General features: G+C 39.0%; 1 long non-coding RNA gene across 1 annotated transcript; it reads left to right on the top strand.

Annotated features, from left to right (window-relative positions):
- Positions 1–4,298: 4,298 nt before the first annotated feature.
- Positions 4,299–5,637, top strand: LOC145012821 (uncharacterized). Its single transcript, XR_013664683.1, has 3 exons — positions 4,299–4,806; positions 4,960–5,244; positions 5,322–5,637. It is a non-coding gene; the product is annotated as an uncharacterized LOC145012821 (long non-coding RNA).
- Positions 5,638–17,261: the final 11,624 nt, after the last annotated feature.

The following is a 17,261-nucleotide window of genomic DNA, read 5'->3' as shown; positions in this document are numbered from 1 at the left end:
GAGCTAATCTATGGATTTCAGAGCTTAAGGACTTCATCTTGAGGTACATATTCGATCCTTCTTCAGTTTGGGGTGTTAATCCTTGAGAATTAGGGTTTCTAGCCCATTTAGAGTATGATTGTTAGTGCATTTGGTCCCTTCTTGTGTTGAGGCTTCAAAAATGGATCCAAAGAGGTCCAGAGACCTTAAATCCTTGATCTTTATTGAGTGTCTTAGAGAGATACGAGTTTTAGATGGCATATTGATGCCATTTCTTCAAATAGAGCCATGGGGTCCTTGCATATGCATCAAGATCCAAACTTTACGTGTTTTTATTGCTTTAGGGCTAGGGTTTCTTATAAGTCACTTAGTGAGTAACTTTTCGAGTTGGGGGAATGACTCGGTGAGTCAGAAGGGGGTAGAGGAATACAGGTGGAACTCGCCGAGTCCATAATTGAACTTGAAGAGTTGAGTCGGGGTGGCCCCGCGATTCATGCCAGGTGTAACCCGTTGAGCAGGGGGAAGGCTCGACATGTCATGAGAGGCTAGAGAGATAGTGGACATGTGTAGACTCGCCAAGTCACCCAAGTACACTCAACTAGTCAGGTCAAAGTTTGACCGTTGACTTTGTTAACATTTAGGGATTGGTCAACAATGGGGTCTTTGACCCAACAGAGGGGTAAAATGGTCTTTTACCCATCTGAGAGTACTAAGAGAGGGTTGGGTCTAGTCTCTAGAGTTATATTTATGAGCGTATTTTACTTTATGTGATTAGGAGGAGGCTAGACTATACTGCTATCGAGTCAGGGATTTATAGAGACATCTGAGGTGAGTCTTCTCACTATACTTTACCTTGAGTGGTAATTAGAGTTATGTGACAGGACTCTTTCTTTGGGCTTCTTCTTAGTCCGTTAGGTAGTTGCCTAGAGCTATTAATAGACTGAAAGGGGAAGAACGACCAGTCTTCCTAGCGATGTACAATTCTTTTGGTACCTACTTTCACCCCCCATTATAGGGTTCGACGTCCCTGTCGAACACATCGACCCGTGCCCTGGCTCTGATACCATTTGTAACATCTCCCTCTGGCACGTATCACAATATTGTCTGCTTTGGGCGACTCGGCACGAGGACTTCCCAGGGGGTCACCCATCCCGGTACTACTCCCGCCCGAGCATGCTTAACTGCAGAGTTCTTATGGGATCTGCTGCCCTCACGGCTTTAAAACGCGTTGTGACAAGGAAGGTATCCACACCCCTTATAAGTAGATGTTTCGTTCTCCTTCCAAGCCGAACTCCCGCCCGAGCACGCTTAACTGCAGAGTTCTTATGGGATCTGCTGCCCTCACGGCTTTAAAACGCGTTGTGACAAGGAAGGTATTCACGCCCCTTTATAAGGAAATGTTTCGTTCTCCTTCCAAGCCGATGTAGGATCAGGTGCAACCCACCTTCACCCCCCTGGGAAGTCCCCGTGCCGAGTGGCCCAAAGCGGACAATATTGTGATACGTGCCAGAGGGGGGTGTTACAAATGGTATCAGAGCTAGGGTACGGGTCGATGTGTTCGACAGGGACGTTGAACCCTATAATGGGGGGTGAAGGTGGGTTGCACCTGATCCCACATCGGCTGGGAAGGAGAACTAAGCATTCCTTATAAGGGGTGTGGATACCTTCCCTAACACAACGTGTTTTAAAGCCGTGAGGGCAGCAGATCCCATAAGAACTCTGCAGTTAAGCGTGCTTGGGCGGGAGTAGTACCGGGATGGGTGACCCCCTGGGAAGTCCTCGTGCCTAGTGGCCCAAAGCGGACAATATTGTGATACGTGCCAGAGGGGGGTGTTACAGAGTTATTGTATGCTATTTATGTGGTGTGTTGCACTGCATTATTTCTATATGATTTATGTCATGTGTATATCAAAGTGTATTAGAGTAAGAACCGGAAGGTTCACAGAGCTAGGACCAGAGGGTCCACCGAGTTAGGGCCCAAAGGCCCATAGAGTTATAGCCTCGAGTGGCTAGTATGTGTTATGTGTTGTATTTTGGGGAACTCACTAAGCTTTATGCTTACAGTGTTATGTGTTATGTGTTTCAGGTACCAGTGGTGATCGCGGGAAGGCGCCGTCATGATCTATACACACACCCGCGAAGTTTATCATGATTTGATCTTGGGAAATGTTTTGTGAACAATGATACGATACAGTGAGATTTTATTAATAAATGTGTTTGGAAATGTGTTTTAAAATGTGAAAAATTGTCTTAAATTTTTACGGTGTTACATGTTGGTATCAGAGCCTTGGTTTGAGGGATTCGGATGCATCTCTGGGTGTATCTGAACTCAAACTGAGGATTTGGAAAAAATATTGATAACAAAACAATTTTAAAAAGAGTTTTGAGAAAAACAGAGTAGAGTCGTGTGTACGATCAGCCAGCACCCGAACGGTGATTTTCCAAAATACCCTTGTAATAAGTTTTACGAGATATATTATGTTATGTTATATGATGAGCTATATTATGCATGCTAGAGTAGACTATGTATCCTTATTAGGACCAGAGTGGCCTGATATATGATGCCTTAGTCTAGGATCTTTCCTGCTAGGGATGCTTGAGACTGTTTAGATAGAAGCGAGGAGCTTATGAGAGATCAGCTAGAGAGTAGCATATGATTTGAGAGAGTAGAGTGCTTGAAATTTGGGATTTTGGGAGGAGGACTTGGGATGAATGCAGATGCGGTGTGGTAGGTAGTATTGGGCATGCACTACCGAATGCACGGGGTCAGTGTGCAGCCCAAGTAAGAATCCTTAGGGTACGAGAGATCAAGTAGGATTGGGATGTCGAGTGTGTGTACACCCGAGCGAGTTTATGATATCTTTTGTTTTATTTGAGAGAGGAACTCACTAAGCTTTATGCTTACAGTGTTATGTGTTATGTGTTTCAGGTACCAGTGATGATCGCTGGAAGGCACCGACATGATCTGTATACACACCCGCGGAGTTTATCATGATTTAATCTTGGGAAATGTTTTGTGAACAATGATACGATACAATGAGATTTTATTAATGAATGTGTTTGGAAATGTGTTTTAAAATGTGAAAATTTGTCTTAAATTTTTATGGTGTTACACTTTGATTGATCAGTCGAGGGTTGTAGCTGGCAACCTCAGGTGGGGATGTCAACCTCGTATAGATCTATACATATGTATCTCGCGTTAAAGATTAACAGTTATAGTACTGTGGGTACGTTAACTATTTAAACTCAGGTAATGAAAAATGTCTCACTAAAACTACATAACTAAAAAGTGTGTGAATAACTCTCATCCCTACCTTACTCTTGGGTAAGTCACTAGGCATAATGAATATCGTTGTATAAGGTTTGTAAAAGTCGAGTATGTTTGACATCTATGTAAAAGTGTATTGTACTCGCTTTTATAAAAATGGATGTTTCAAATTAACTAACATATGTACATGTATAAACGTGGTGTATTTAAACATGTAAATAAACATGTTTAATAATAGCTTGAATCCTTGAAATACTACAAAGTTTCATAATGTACTTTTTATAATATGCAATGTCACATAAAAATCATAAAACTTTGTATCGTGTAGTATTTGTTGTGTGAAATGGTTATTTCACGATGAAATAATCATAATCCGTCTACGAAAAATATATATATTAATTTATTCGTAACAATATGATTGTTAAATAATAATATTTTTTAAAACTAGGTTTATTGTATTTTCGCATAAAAGGTAATTGGTTTGTATAAACAAAATATATTGACACATATATTCCCCCCATGAAATAATTAAAATATTAAATAGGGGCTGTAAGCACTCACCCTTGAAGCGTGAGTTCGATTTGTATGGTATTCAAATTCCTTTGACAAACTTGTCGTGTGATTTATTACGTAACATTCCTCGTTATTAAGAGGATACACTGAGTATATTTGTATTACCTAATAAACCAAAGGGTAGTTTTGGTATTAATTATTAAGTATATGGTGGTCTTTCTTTTATGAATAAACTCTAAGGTTTGATTTTGCTGAAATCATACTTTAGTGACTGATATTGAGAATTATTCTCAAGACAGGGGTTAAACATTTGCATTTGAAACTGATTTAGGGTTTTAGGACTGATTTTGAAATAAGGTTTTAATAATGGGGGTAGGTTTTGATAAATTAAAATGAAAGTTTGAGTTGCCCTTGACTTTTTACTGGGTCAACTCGGTGCCCGTTTTCTTTTGGTGTTGGAGCCCCATATCCGATCTAATTGACCCACTTAAAAGGAGATTAGGGTTAAATCTCATCCCATCATTTGTTGAACGGGCAAGCGAAGAATACGAGAACGATAATCGTTGAGGCGATGGCGACCGAAGGAAAGAAGCAGCGGAATTGTTGTTGTCTCGGTGGATGTAGCGAGGGGCTGATCAAGCAGCCTCTCGACTGTTTGCTTCGTTTCCGGTAGCGAGGGGTGAACAAGGGAAAATCCAATGGTGCTTGCGAATGGAAAAGAGGTCCGGAGGGGTCTGAAAGGCGTCGTGTGCAGCAGCAGCGACGATGACCGGTGTTCGGTGGGTTTGGTCGACCAGAGGCGAGTTAATTCCTTACGCATCGATTCTCTTTTTCCCCTATTCTCATCGTGTGGTGCGAGAGTAAGAGGTCCATTGGCTGCTGATCTTTCGTCGAGACCTCCGGTGGTTCTCTCAGATCCTGAACCACGAGCAGAAGGCAAGTGGCAGCAGTGATGACAAAGAGCTGGTTCTGTGCTTCGGTGGTACACACGCATAAGGAAGCAACAACAGGGATGTTTTGGTTGGTCGCTGGCAGCTAAGACACAGGTTCCTGTTTCTCTTTTCTTTTATTGTTTAATAGAAAACATTGGAGTGTATGAATGCTTGGTTTTTGATAGAAAGAAATGAAGGATAAAATAGATGATTGGGTTGATTGTTTGATAGGGAAGGAATGAAACACAAATGTCTTCCGGTTTGCAGGTATACACGAAGGAAGTAGAACAGATGAATGCTTTAAATAGGAGATGTTTGTGAGCTGGTTCTCTGTATCATTTGTTGATTTTCACAGCTACCATTGTGGAGTTTATAAGGTTATGGCTTTGAGTGTGTGTGTGTGTGTTTGGCTTCACTTTTTTTTCATGATGACAGATAGAAATCGATGGGGGAAAGGAAAAGAAGCACAACAAAATGAGGATGTTCTTCTTAGGAATCAAGACTAAAGAGGTATAGTTTTTGTGAATCAAACATTGAATCAAGACTAAAGAGGTATAGTTTTTGTGAATCAAACATTGATTGATTGTTAAAGAGCTCAGTTGTTAATTTGTCATTGTGGTTGAGTGTAGGGTTCGTTGACAGGGGACAACGAAGAAAAGGGAAAGAGTGCAGCATTGCCGAAGGAGAAGATAGGGGATAGCAGCGGAGTTTGGTGTTTGAGTTATTAGTGCAAAAAGTCTTCAAATTATCCAGCTGTATTTGAGTGTTGTCTAATCATCCCCATTATTTGAGAAAACCGTATTAAAACCCAACATATTTTCATCAAAGTCTTAAAAAAAACCACTATATATTATTTTTGTACGTTAAAACTCATATATATTTTAAAATGTATGTTAAAACCCTTATTTTTTTTTAAAAATGTATCATTTAAAGCATTGAGTTTGGTAAATCATAAATAGTTAAAAATGTTATATAATCGATTCACAAGGTTTTGATTGTACAATTCATTAGATTAAAAAATTTTAAAAATATATGAGGGTTTAAATGCACTATAAAAAATTATATAATAGTTTTTTTTATTCCTTTCATAAAAATGCATTAGGTTTTTCTAAGTGTAGAAATCCTTAAATAAGAATTTCAAAAAATATAAGGGGTTTTGTGAACTAAAAATAATATAATGGTTTTTTATATTATTTGATGAAAATACATTGTGTTTTTATGAAGTTTTCCCGGAAGCAAAATCAATTTTTGAGTGTTTAGAAGATGAGAAGGACAACATAGAAAGCCACGTCTAGCTGTCTTTATTTTTATTTATTTATTTATTTATTTGTGTTTGGCAGATCAAATAGATGTATTTGTGTATGTATTTACATAATGTATTTGTTTCAATATATGTGTAATGTGTGTGTATTTGATTTAATTAAGTATGCGTTATTGGCGTTTTTCATACATACTCTTAAAACTTTTACCAATCCTTTCTTAAAATTGTAATTCATTTCCATCTGTCATTGAATTTGTTATATATATATATATATATATATATATATATATATATATATATAATTTTGATTTCATGTGTTAGGGATGTAACATTTATTAATTTATTAAATTTTTGTTTGTAAACTCAAAAATACATGCAAAAACAATGTATATGTATGAAAATTTAACCAACCACATGTAATTGATCGTAACATGCATCAATACCCGAATATATATATATATATATATATATATATATATATATATATATATATATATATACATACATATACATGTAGCCGTTCACGAAATTATTGAATGTTAGGTTGTTGTATCTTATAATAGTTAAAATGACTCATTTATTTTAAGTTAGATACACTAAACTCAATGAATAAAATTACCAAAGATTTACTGTGACTTGACCGTTCATTGCCGTTTACCTAAATTCAGGGATGTCACATTACCTCTCCGTTAACGGAATTTCGTCCCGAAATTATTTTTTTCTAGAATATTTTGTTAGAATATCGTTTTGTCCTACCAGTATTTCATTTCAGTAGTGAAGGGAGCACCACTGAAAAATTGTGGATACTTTTGTTTCATTTGATCCTCACATTTCCCAGTAAACTCCGGCTTTGTACGAGAGTTTTGTCTGATGTTTGTGATAGTTATGCAGATTTGTTTGAGGCTTTTGAATTCTCGATCCTCGATATTCATCGGTTCCTTCGCAAAGTGAAGTTTACTGCTGACCTAGATCTGATTAAGATGAAAGACAAGGTTCTCATTAGAGAGACACCCTTTTAAGACTTCAAACGCAGAAGGTATTGTGAACTTAATTATGTTCTTGAGGTCAATTGAGTTTGTAATCTATCAGACAAATCCGTAATAGTATTTCAAAGGTCTGATATAACGGTGGGTTTTTACCTCGTTTTCCTTATCCAATGACACCTTTCCATATTGTGACGTTTAGTAGGACACGGTCTCTTACTTTCAATTCTAAGGGTCTATTTTATGATGTCACACCCCTAAACCATCAGAAATAACGACGGGAATGCCCTGGGGTGGCGACGTCATGCAGAGTATCACAACAATCGTATCATAACAATCAAAGTAAACACAACCATTACATTACAATAACAATATTCACATTTGTTTGAAAACATAGTTTGTGTACATCAAAAGAAACAAAAGATAAAGATGAGACTCCAAAATGCTCCGTCTTCCCCAAAAGCTAGCAAAGGTACCTGTCTATCGTTGCCCTGAGAATACAAGTGATTTTGAAAACGTATCAGCATAAAGTTGGTGATTTCATAAGCAAGTTTTTTGTAATTAAAACTAGTCACTGAATTTGTACAAATGGTTTCTTTTCAATATAAGAAAAATGTCGTTTGTATAAAAAACCATTGTTATTAGTTTCTGAAATATGAATGCTTAGTTTCGAAGAAAATCTAATATTTTCTAACATGTTTGTTGGTTACTATATGTAAGTATGTTCCGTTTGAAAACCTTGGGCTACCACGCTAATATGACTGATGACCTCCTTGGAAAGAAATCCCATAAACAAAGGTTAGTTGATACTATTGTGAGTTCGTATAACCATGCTAATATGACTGATGACCTCCTTGATGTTTCTTCAGGCGTCGTATGATTACAAAATTTGTCACCCCAGGTGTGCCCGCCTAACTGTAGTTAACAATTCAGGTGTGAGATTGTCAGTCCTGAATCGATCTATTTACAAATTTCACGCTCTCCCCCCAGGAGACTCTGGTTATGCTAAAGGTAAGGATTTATTGGTACCCTGAGGGGCATAACGAAGATAGGTCTCACAATCCTGTATTAACAAGTTTACGTTTGGTTTGGTTGTTCTCGAGTTCAAAATCATTTGTAACTGTCTGGAGTATAAATAATTATTTAGCAAGATACTCTAGTTTTCTGTACGTAGTAATAGATAAACTAAATCTGTCTTAGTTTATGCGTTTGACTTTTGTAATAATTTTACGAAAGGGTTGTTTACGGTCGAGAGGAGAGTTTACGGTCGATAGGCAGTTTACGACCGTGAACTAGGGTTTACGGTCGTAAACTGAGTTTATGGTCCATGAAGATTTGACCATAAATAGGTTTACGTTTATGAAGATTAACCGTTTACAGCCTATGAAGATTGACAATAAACTCAAGAACAGTGATGTTGATTTCGATGAAAGCGTGTTTTAGATGCTCCTACACTACCTCCAGAAGTGTTTCATGATGGTTTTTCAAGATAAATGAGGGTGTTTAGGAGATTACGGTCAGAGGTTCTAGAGAGAAGATGAGAGAGTTTCCCGTCCAAAGTGTTCAAATGAGGGTGGGGGTCTCATATTTATAGGGGATTTTATGGTCAGTAAGTGGGGTCCACCCGACTCCAACCGTAAACCGGGTTTACGGTCGTAAACTGAGTTTATGATCGTAAACTCGACTTGGACCGTGTACTTGTTGTTTTTCGAGGATATTCAAGTTTTTTGCGTGATTTCCAGTTTATCCTGACTCGTATAAATTACATATTATTTATTTAAAACGTAAAGTCTTTCCCAAACTAAGAAATTTGACGGAATTTAATAAAAACCCGAATTTTATTAACAAAAACTAGGTAAGGATAATGAAAAAAAAGTTTTGGGTTATCACACCACTCCCCCGTTAGAGGGAATTTCGTGCCGAAATTCGAACATAGAATACAAAACTTGGATTAGGAAAGAGGTGCGGATACTTCTGTTTCATCTGATCTTCACGCTCCCAAGTGACTTCAGGTCCCCGCTTGGCGTTCCAACGAACCTTCACTATCGGGATGCGACTTTGTTTCATTCGTTTGATCTCTCTGTCAATGATTTCGACCGGTTCTTCCATGAAGTTAAGGTTCTCGTTAATTTCAATCTCATCGAGGAGAATTACAAGGGTTTTGTCTGATAAGCATTTCTTAAAATTTGAAACGTGGAAGACAGGATGATTGTTGCTAAGTTTGTGCGGTAAATGAAGTTTGTAGGCTACGAGACCGATCCTAGCAAGGATCTCGAATGGTACTATGTACCTCGGATTTAGCTTTCCACGCTTTCCAAAGCATATCATGCCTTTCCAGGGAAAGACATTTAGCAGAACACGGTCTCCAACCTGGAACTCCAAGGGTTTTCATCGTTTATCGGCGTAGCTCTTTTGTCGATCTTTCGAAGCTTTCAATCGTTCTGCGGATGATTTATGGGCTGGTGAGAGTGCTATCAGGGACTTGCCCCTTAGCTAGCTGTGTGTCACCCACCTCAGCCCAACACAGAGGGGATCTGCACTTACGGCCATAGAGGGCCTCGAACGGCGCAACCTCAATGCTGGTATGATAACTGTTGTTGTAGGAGAATTCAACCAAGGGAAAATGGGTGTCCCACGATTTACCGAATTTGATGACACATGCTCGCAACATGTCTTCCAAGGTCTGGATGGTCCTCTCACTCTGCCCATCTGTCAGAGGATGGTAAGCTGTACTCATGTCCAACTTAGTTGCAAGAGCTTTCTGTAGGTACTGCCAAAATCTCGAGGTGAACCTACTATCTCGATCGGAGATAATGGACACAGGCACCCATGCAGTCAAACTATCTCTTGAATGTAGATACGTGTGAGCCGCTCCTTTTTGAATGTTTCTTTGATTGGCAGGAAGTGAGCGGATTTTTTCAATAGGTCGACTATTACCCAGATGGTGTCTTACCCACTCGGAGATCTGGGTAATTTGGTAATGAAATATGTGGTAATCCTCTCCCACTTCCACTCAGGTATCTCTGGCTACTGAAGCAAACCTGAGGGCTTCTGATATTCAACCTTCACCTTGGCGCAAGTTAGAAACATGCTTATGAAGGTAGCAATTTCTGCTTTCATGTTTGGCCACCAATATAGTTTCTTGAGGTCGAGGTACATCTTATCCGAACCTAGGTGAACGGAGTATCTAGTCTTGTGAGCTTCATTCATGACAACCCCTTTGTAACCACCGAACATTGGGGTCCAGATTTGATTCATGAAATAGTAGACTCCGTCTCCCTTGATCTATAAGTTCTTTTCCATTCCCCTCTAGGCTTCACCCAACATGTTTTTTATTTTTCAAGCTTCCATCTTAGCCTCTCTGATTTGTGAGGATAAGTGAGAATGGATGGTCATTGTCAGTGCCTTCACTTTATGACCTGAGTACTCCTTCCGGCTGAGGGCATCTACTACCATATTGGCCTAGCCGGGATGGTAGCGTATTTCACATTCATAATCACAGAGTAGCTCTACCCATCGTTGTTGTCTCATGTTCAAGACTTTCTGATCGAAGATATGTTGTAGAATCTTGTGATTGGTAAAGACGGTGCACTTGGTTCCATAAGGTAATGTATCCATATCTTTAATGTGAAGAACACTACTCCTAACTCCAGGTAGTGAGTTGTATAGTTGACTTCATGTGCCTTCATCTTCCTTGAAGCATAAGCAATAACTTTTCCTCGTTGCATGAGCACACAACCTAGGCCCTGATTGGATGCATCACAGTAGACAACGAAGTCCTCCGTCCCTTCGGGTAGAGACAGGATAGGTGCACTGTATAGGGTCTGCTTCAACGTTTGGAACACAGTGTCTTGTTTTTCACTCCAATAAAAGGGTACGCCTTTTTGAGTTAGAGTGGTTACGGGTTTGGAAATTTTGGAGAAATTCTGTATAAACCTACGATAATAGCCAGCAAGGCCCAAGAATTGATGGATTTCTGTGGGAGTCTTTGGTGTTGACCAACTCTCTATTGCTTTGATTTTAGAGGGGTCCACATGTATGCCTTTGTTGCTTATCACGTGACCCAAAGAAAGTTACTTTTTGGATCCAGAATTCTCACTTCGAGAATTTCGCGTATAGCTTCTCCGTTCTTAGAGTTTCCTGCACTAATATCAAGTGTTGTTTGTGATCTTCCTCGTTTCTGGAGTAGACAAGTATATTGATGAACACAATAACGAACTTGTCCAGGAAAGGACGGCACACCCGATTCATCAGGTCCATGAATACCGCCATTGCGTTGGTTAGACCGAAAGGCATTACTACGAATTCGTAGTGACCAAATCGAGTCTGAAATGATGTTTTATGGACATCACTCTCATGGACTCGCAGCTGAGGGTAACTTGATCCTAGGTCTTTTTTTGAAAAGTAGTTGGCTCCTTGAAGTTGATCGAAGAGGTCGTCGATTCGAGGAAGAGGGTAACGGTTTTTTATGGTGAACTTTTTCAGTTCTCGATAGTCAACGCACATTCGAAAAGATCCATACTTCTTTTTCACAAATAAAACTAGGGCTCCCTAGGGTGAGGAACTCGGTCTGATGAATCCTTTGCTGAGAAGCTTATTAAGTTGGTTGGATAACTCTTGCATTTCTGCTAGTGCTAGGCGGTATAGGCATTTAGATACGGGGGTAGCTCCGAGAATTAAGTTGATGCGAAACTTGACTTGGCACTCAGGAGGAATTCCCGGAAGCTCTTCAGGAAAGACATCAGGAAAGTTGCGGACTTCGGGGATGCTGTCGAGGTATTTAACTTTCTGCTTTTTGATAATGACATGGGCTAGGAATGCATGACACTCCTTTCGCAGAAGGTTTTGGGCTTTGATGCACGGAATGATACAGAGGTTTGAACTGAGTTTATCGCCATAGTGTTGGATTAGTGTCTAAGTCCATAACTATTTTGGTATGTACTTGACCCGATTATGAGCATGGTCCTTTTGGGTTGCCTTCACCATAGCAATATGTAGGATGATTTAAGGAGAGAGACGTTTAATTATGATTTATTAATATATTATTAGAATAATATACTAAAGGAGAAATCATAATGTTTAACTAATATTAGTCAATAATTAATTAAGAATTAATTTTGTGGCTAAAAGAGATTAATTAAACTTAGGGGACTAGAATTGTAATTACAAGATAATTGCAATTGGGCTATGGATCACCTTGGAATAATAGGTTGGATGAATTCTATGGGGAAGCCCATTAGAAATCGTCCAAGGCATCTTCTAGAAGGGTCCATGGGCTGCTTACGGCTTAAGAAGTCAAATTAGGGTTTCCTTGTTTGATAACCCTAATAGCCTAAGTATATAAGGAACCTTTGGCACCAAAAACGTGGCTAACACTTGGATTTAGGTTTCCAACCGATTTTGGTGTCTCCCATCTCTTCTCTCCTTCATCCTATTGCTTATTGGTGTTTGTGACTCCATTAGAGGTGCAACACTTGAGGCACTAAGCTTTCTGAAGCCAAGGATTAGATTGTTATTGCTGTATAACAATCAAAGGTTAGATCTAAACCCTATTTTAAGTTAATATGATTAATTGTATGCTAGATCTAGGGTTTATAGCTTTGGATAATCAATTGCATGTTCATTAGACAAACTAGATCTAAACCCTATCTGTAAGTTGCTTTCACTTCAAAGACATCTGTTCTAGTTGCTACTGCTTCAGCTCCTGTTCCAACCTCAACTCTCACTGAAAATGCTGAAAATATGCCTTTTGCAACCGGTCTTGTGAATCATTATAATGCGTTTGTAGCTGGTGAACTGCCCCCTCAATTATCATTTGCTGATCTGGACCAAATTCATCCAGAAGATGTTGAGGAAATGGACATAACATGGCAAATTGCTATGGCTGTATTCATAGCTAAACAATTTTCCAAGAAGACAAGAAAAAATAACTGGGGCATGAATGCAGAAAAGAAGGTTGGTTTCAACAAAGGCAAACTTCTTTGTTTCAACTGCCATGAACCCAGTCATTTCGCCAGAGATTGCCCAAAGCCTGAAAGAAGGGAAAATGGTGAAAGAACTATGGTGCCAGTAAATAGCAGCAGAGGAGTTACCAACAACAATCAAACAACAAATCTCACCATGGTGGCTCAGCCATTTAACTGGGAAGATCAAATTCAGGCTCTGAGCATCTCAGGACCTGAAAATGCTCATCTCGCTCAAATCAATGATGTTACTGAAGGAGAAGGTGAAAAATACCCAGAAGCAGAAATGATGGAACTCTAATTCGCATTCATGGTTCAAACCATGCCGGAGCCTGGAAAGCCGGAGGTTAGTGAAATTGCTTGTTCTCAGTCTTGCATTAAAATTTTCAAATTCCTAAGTGACCAAATTGAGTTGATTAAGAGAGAAAATGAGGACCTAAAATATGAACGGTACACTATTAGGAAAGAACAAAAGCCTTTAAAAGAAAAATTAGAGGCCAAAGCTAAGGAGTTCAAAAAATTGCAAGAAGATTACAACAACAAGTGTGAGAATTATGATCACATCAAAAATAAACTTGCCACTATAACCAAAGAACTTGACACATTGAATTTTTTTTTTGAAAATGTTGATTTTAATTTTAACAAGTTCGATGTGTCAAGTGAAAAGGTTGCAAAAAGAATTGAAGAACAAATACAATGGAGAGACCTAAAACAAGTAGGTTTAGGATATGAGAGTGTCCCTACTCCATTTAATCATAATTATATTCCTACTCCTTTGATCCAAGAAGAAATTGATAGAGAACCATACAAGATTTATGGTAAACCAGCTGCTGAACAGGCAACAAGACCTAGTGCTAGGTTTTTGGATACTAAAATTTCTACCTCAAATGAAGATGTGTTAGTAAGCCAAGGAAAGCAAGGAGATGAGATGTATGGGTCTAACAAACTGGTGTCTAAGTTTGGTGTTCCCATTTGTTATGAGTTTGTGTCTAATGTTAAGACTGATGTTTTTGTTTGTGATGATGTAATGTCTAAAACTGATAATTATGAAAAATGTGGTGTTACTTTTGAGAAATCTATCAAATCTAACACTAGTACATCCACACCTGTTACATCCATCACACAGTCCAACTTTTGCACATGCACATGTGGGAAAGTTAGAAAAGTAGATAAAAGCATGAAATCTGATCAGGGCGGTATCAAGTCTAGTTATAATAAGCAAATTTGTTTCAATTGTGGTACTGCTGGTCATATTGCTTGAAATTGTTCTAATAAGGCATTTGTGCATTTTTCTTTACCAAGGAGAGAGAACGAGTCTCAAGGAAGGTCTTTAACTAGAAAGTCCTCGAGATCTCATCCTCAAGATGAGGATTGGAAGGATAATCATAACAAGAAAAGGGCCATTTTTCAAGCGAACAAACAGGTTTTCAATAACAATGTCACAAACAGTTTGCTAAAATCGAACAAGGCTCAACCGAGGTCGGTTTCATCAAAGAGTGAATCTGGATCTTCAACCACTTCTGGTAAAAAATCCAAATGCTCAAAGCAAACTGAAAAGAAAAATGTTTCAAAAACACCTGTGATTGTTAAGAAACCTAAATACCAGTGGGTTCCCAAATTAATTTCCAATCAACCATCATCATCCTTTGAAAATGTTTTACATGATGATTCAAAATCCAAAAGTTCAAAGGAAAAATATGTGATCTTAAAGGGTCAACCTAGGAAAGTAATGACCTGGGTTCCCAAATCTAAATGATCCCGCTCATTTTACAGGGACAGTTGCGGAGGAATTTCGTCGGACCTTGGTGTGTCGACAATGGCTGCTCCCGACATATGACAGGAGACATCTCCCAATTGAACGACATTCAAAATTTTAATGGGGAATTCATTTCCTTTGCGGGTGGAGAAGGCGGAATAATCACTCAGAGAGGAAATGTGACAAACAGAGTGCTGAGTTTCAAGAACGTCAACTCTGCTCCCAAGTTAAAACATAGCTTGTTGAGTGTTTCTCAGACTTGTGACAAAGGTTATTCAACGTATTTTACTAATAAAGAGTGTATGATCCTGAAGCCAGACATTGTCATCCCAGATGAGTGGATTCTTGTTAAATCAAAGCGAGATGGAAATACTTACATCATCGACATGAACAGTAACATTCCTGAAGAAGTCATCTGCCTCTTTTCAAAGGTCTTAGAACAAAATGCAATGATGTGGCACCGACGACTCAGTCCTAACAAACACTAAGAATCTGAATCGCCTTCCTAAACATGAAATGGTGTGGGGCCTACTTGTCAGAGACTTCCTAACATTTGAAAAGTGTGTGTCATGTGCCCAGGGATAGCATCATAGAAAACCACACCTACCAAAACAGGTTATTTCAATCAGCAAGCTGCTCCAATTATTGCACATGGACCTATTTGGTCAGGTCAATGTCCTAAGCATCAACAGGAATTCATACTGTCTAGTTGTGATTGATGACTTTTTGCATTTCACGTGGGTCTTCTTCTTATCCAACAAAGCTGGGGTATCTGATCTGATCAAGAAGTTAATTGTAATGATAGAGAACCAAACCAATAAGCGGGTGAAGAGACTTCCAAACTAATGATAGGAATTCATATTGTTTTGGGCTGAGGCGATTAATATTGCCTGTTTTGTTGTAGACCCTGTTATGTTCACAAGCCATCAGTCATTCATTTTCGTGTATTTGGCTGCCCTTGTACCCTTCTTCACCTGGAGTCCAACCCGAAGTTTAATGCCAAATCTGATGACTACTATTTTTTGGGGTATGCTGCTCGCACTGCATATAGGGTCTACAACAAAAGAACAAAGCAAATTGTAGAATCCTTCGATGTGAGCTGGCTGGAGGAGAATAAAACGGATGCTAGAGTGGGTCCTGATTGGCTTTTTGATTATACATCATTATTCAAATCGTTCAATGTGTAGTCAGATGGTTTATCTGGTTCTACTTCTGGTTCGAAGATTGTTCCTGAAGATGAAGACGAAGAAGTTGTTTACAGAACTCCAACGGTATCCTCCTCGATTCCTATGGGGGAGTCATCTATTCCAATTACCATTCCATAATCTCTAGTTCAATAAGATGCTCCAGATGCTGATGCCACTCCTCTTACTCCTGTTGAAAGAGTGTTCATGTCTTCAGATCCTTCCGCTGCTGCTCAAACTTTTATGGAACTTCTCTTTCCTGAGCAAATTGCTAAGTTTGTGGCTAATTCTTCCAATGAGATAGGTTCTTCTGAAGTGAATCATTTAGAAAATGATGGAGTTCTCAACATTCACAATCATCCCGTCTCACTCAATGACATCATCCAGGAGATACCGTCACGTATTCAATGCGATCATCCGATCGAGAATGTCATTGGGTAGCTAGGTGATGGTGTTAAAACAAGAAGTCAGAGTGGAGATGTTAATACATGTCTCTATTCTTGGTTTATCTCTCAAATTGAGCCAAAGAATGTTGAAATGGCTTTCAATGAGCGCAGCTAGGTAGATGCTATGCACGAAGAGTTAAATCAATTCGAAACACTTAGAGTTTGGACACTGGTTAAATTGCCTAAGGGCAAAAAGTCTCTTGATACTTGGTGGGTATATCACAATAAACAAGATGATTTCGGAGTCATAGTGCAAAATAAGGCGAGATTGGTAGTTCGTGGGTTTAGACAGATGAGGGGTCTTGATTACACTGAGGTTTATGCTCCGGTGACTCGCTTGGAGGCTATCCGTATCTTCCTTAAGTATTCTTCTTACATGAACTTCATAGTTTATTAGATGGATGTCAAGACAGCCTTCTCATGGTACTATCGATCAAACCTTGTTCATCAAGCAGGTGGGTAATGATTAGATTCTAGTTCAGATCTATGTTGACGACATTATCTTCGGGTCTACGAGTCCGCCGCTATGCAATGAATTTGAAGGAGTGATGAAAAAGAGGTTCGAGATGATTTCATTAGGTGAAATGACCATGTTTCTGCGGTTTCAGGTCCAACAGAAGTCAACCGGAATCCTGCTCCATCAAGCAAAGTATGTGGAGAATATACTTGAGAAGTTCGAATTTCAAGACGCCAAACCTGCCTTGATGCCAATGGCTGAGAGACCCCTGCTGACTCCAGATACTGAAGGGAATTCCATAAATCAAACTCATTGATGTATCTAACTGCAAGCCGACCAGACATCATGTTTTCAGTTTGTCAATGCGCATGTTATCAGGCTAATCCTAAACTTTCACATCTTATTGATGTCAAAAGAATCTTTCGGTATATCAAAGGCAGCCCAAAATTGGGTCTTGGGTATCCAAAAAATTCTGATTTTGATTTATATGCTTTTGTTGACAGTAATTATGAAGGCTGT

Source organism: Lactuca saligna, chromosome 8, assembly GCF_052625555.1.
Source record: "Lactuca saligna cultivar CGN05327 chromosome 8, ASM5262555v1, whole genome shotgun sequence".
Taxonomy (NCBI): Eukaryota; Viridiplantae; Streptophyta; class Magnoliopsida; order Asterales; family Asteraceae; genus Lactuca; species Lactuca saligna.
Note: the sequence above shows the minus strand (reverse complement) of the source record. Positions and strands in the feature narration are given on the sequence as shown.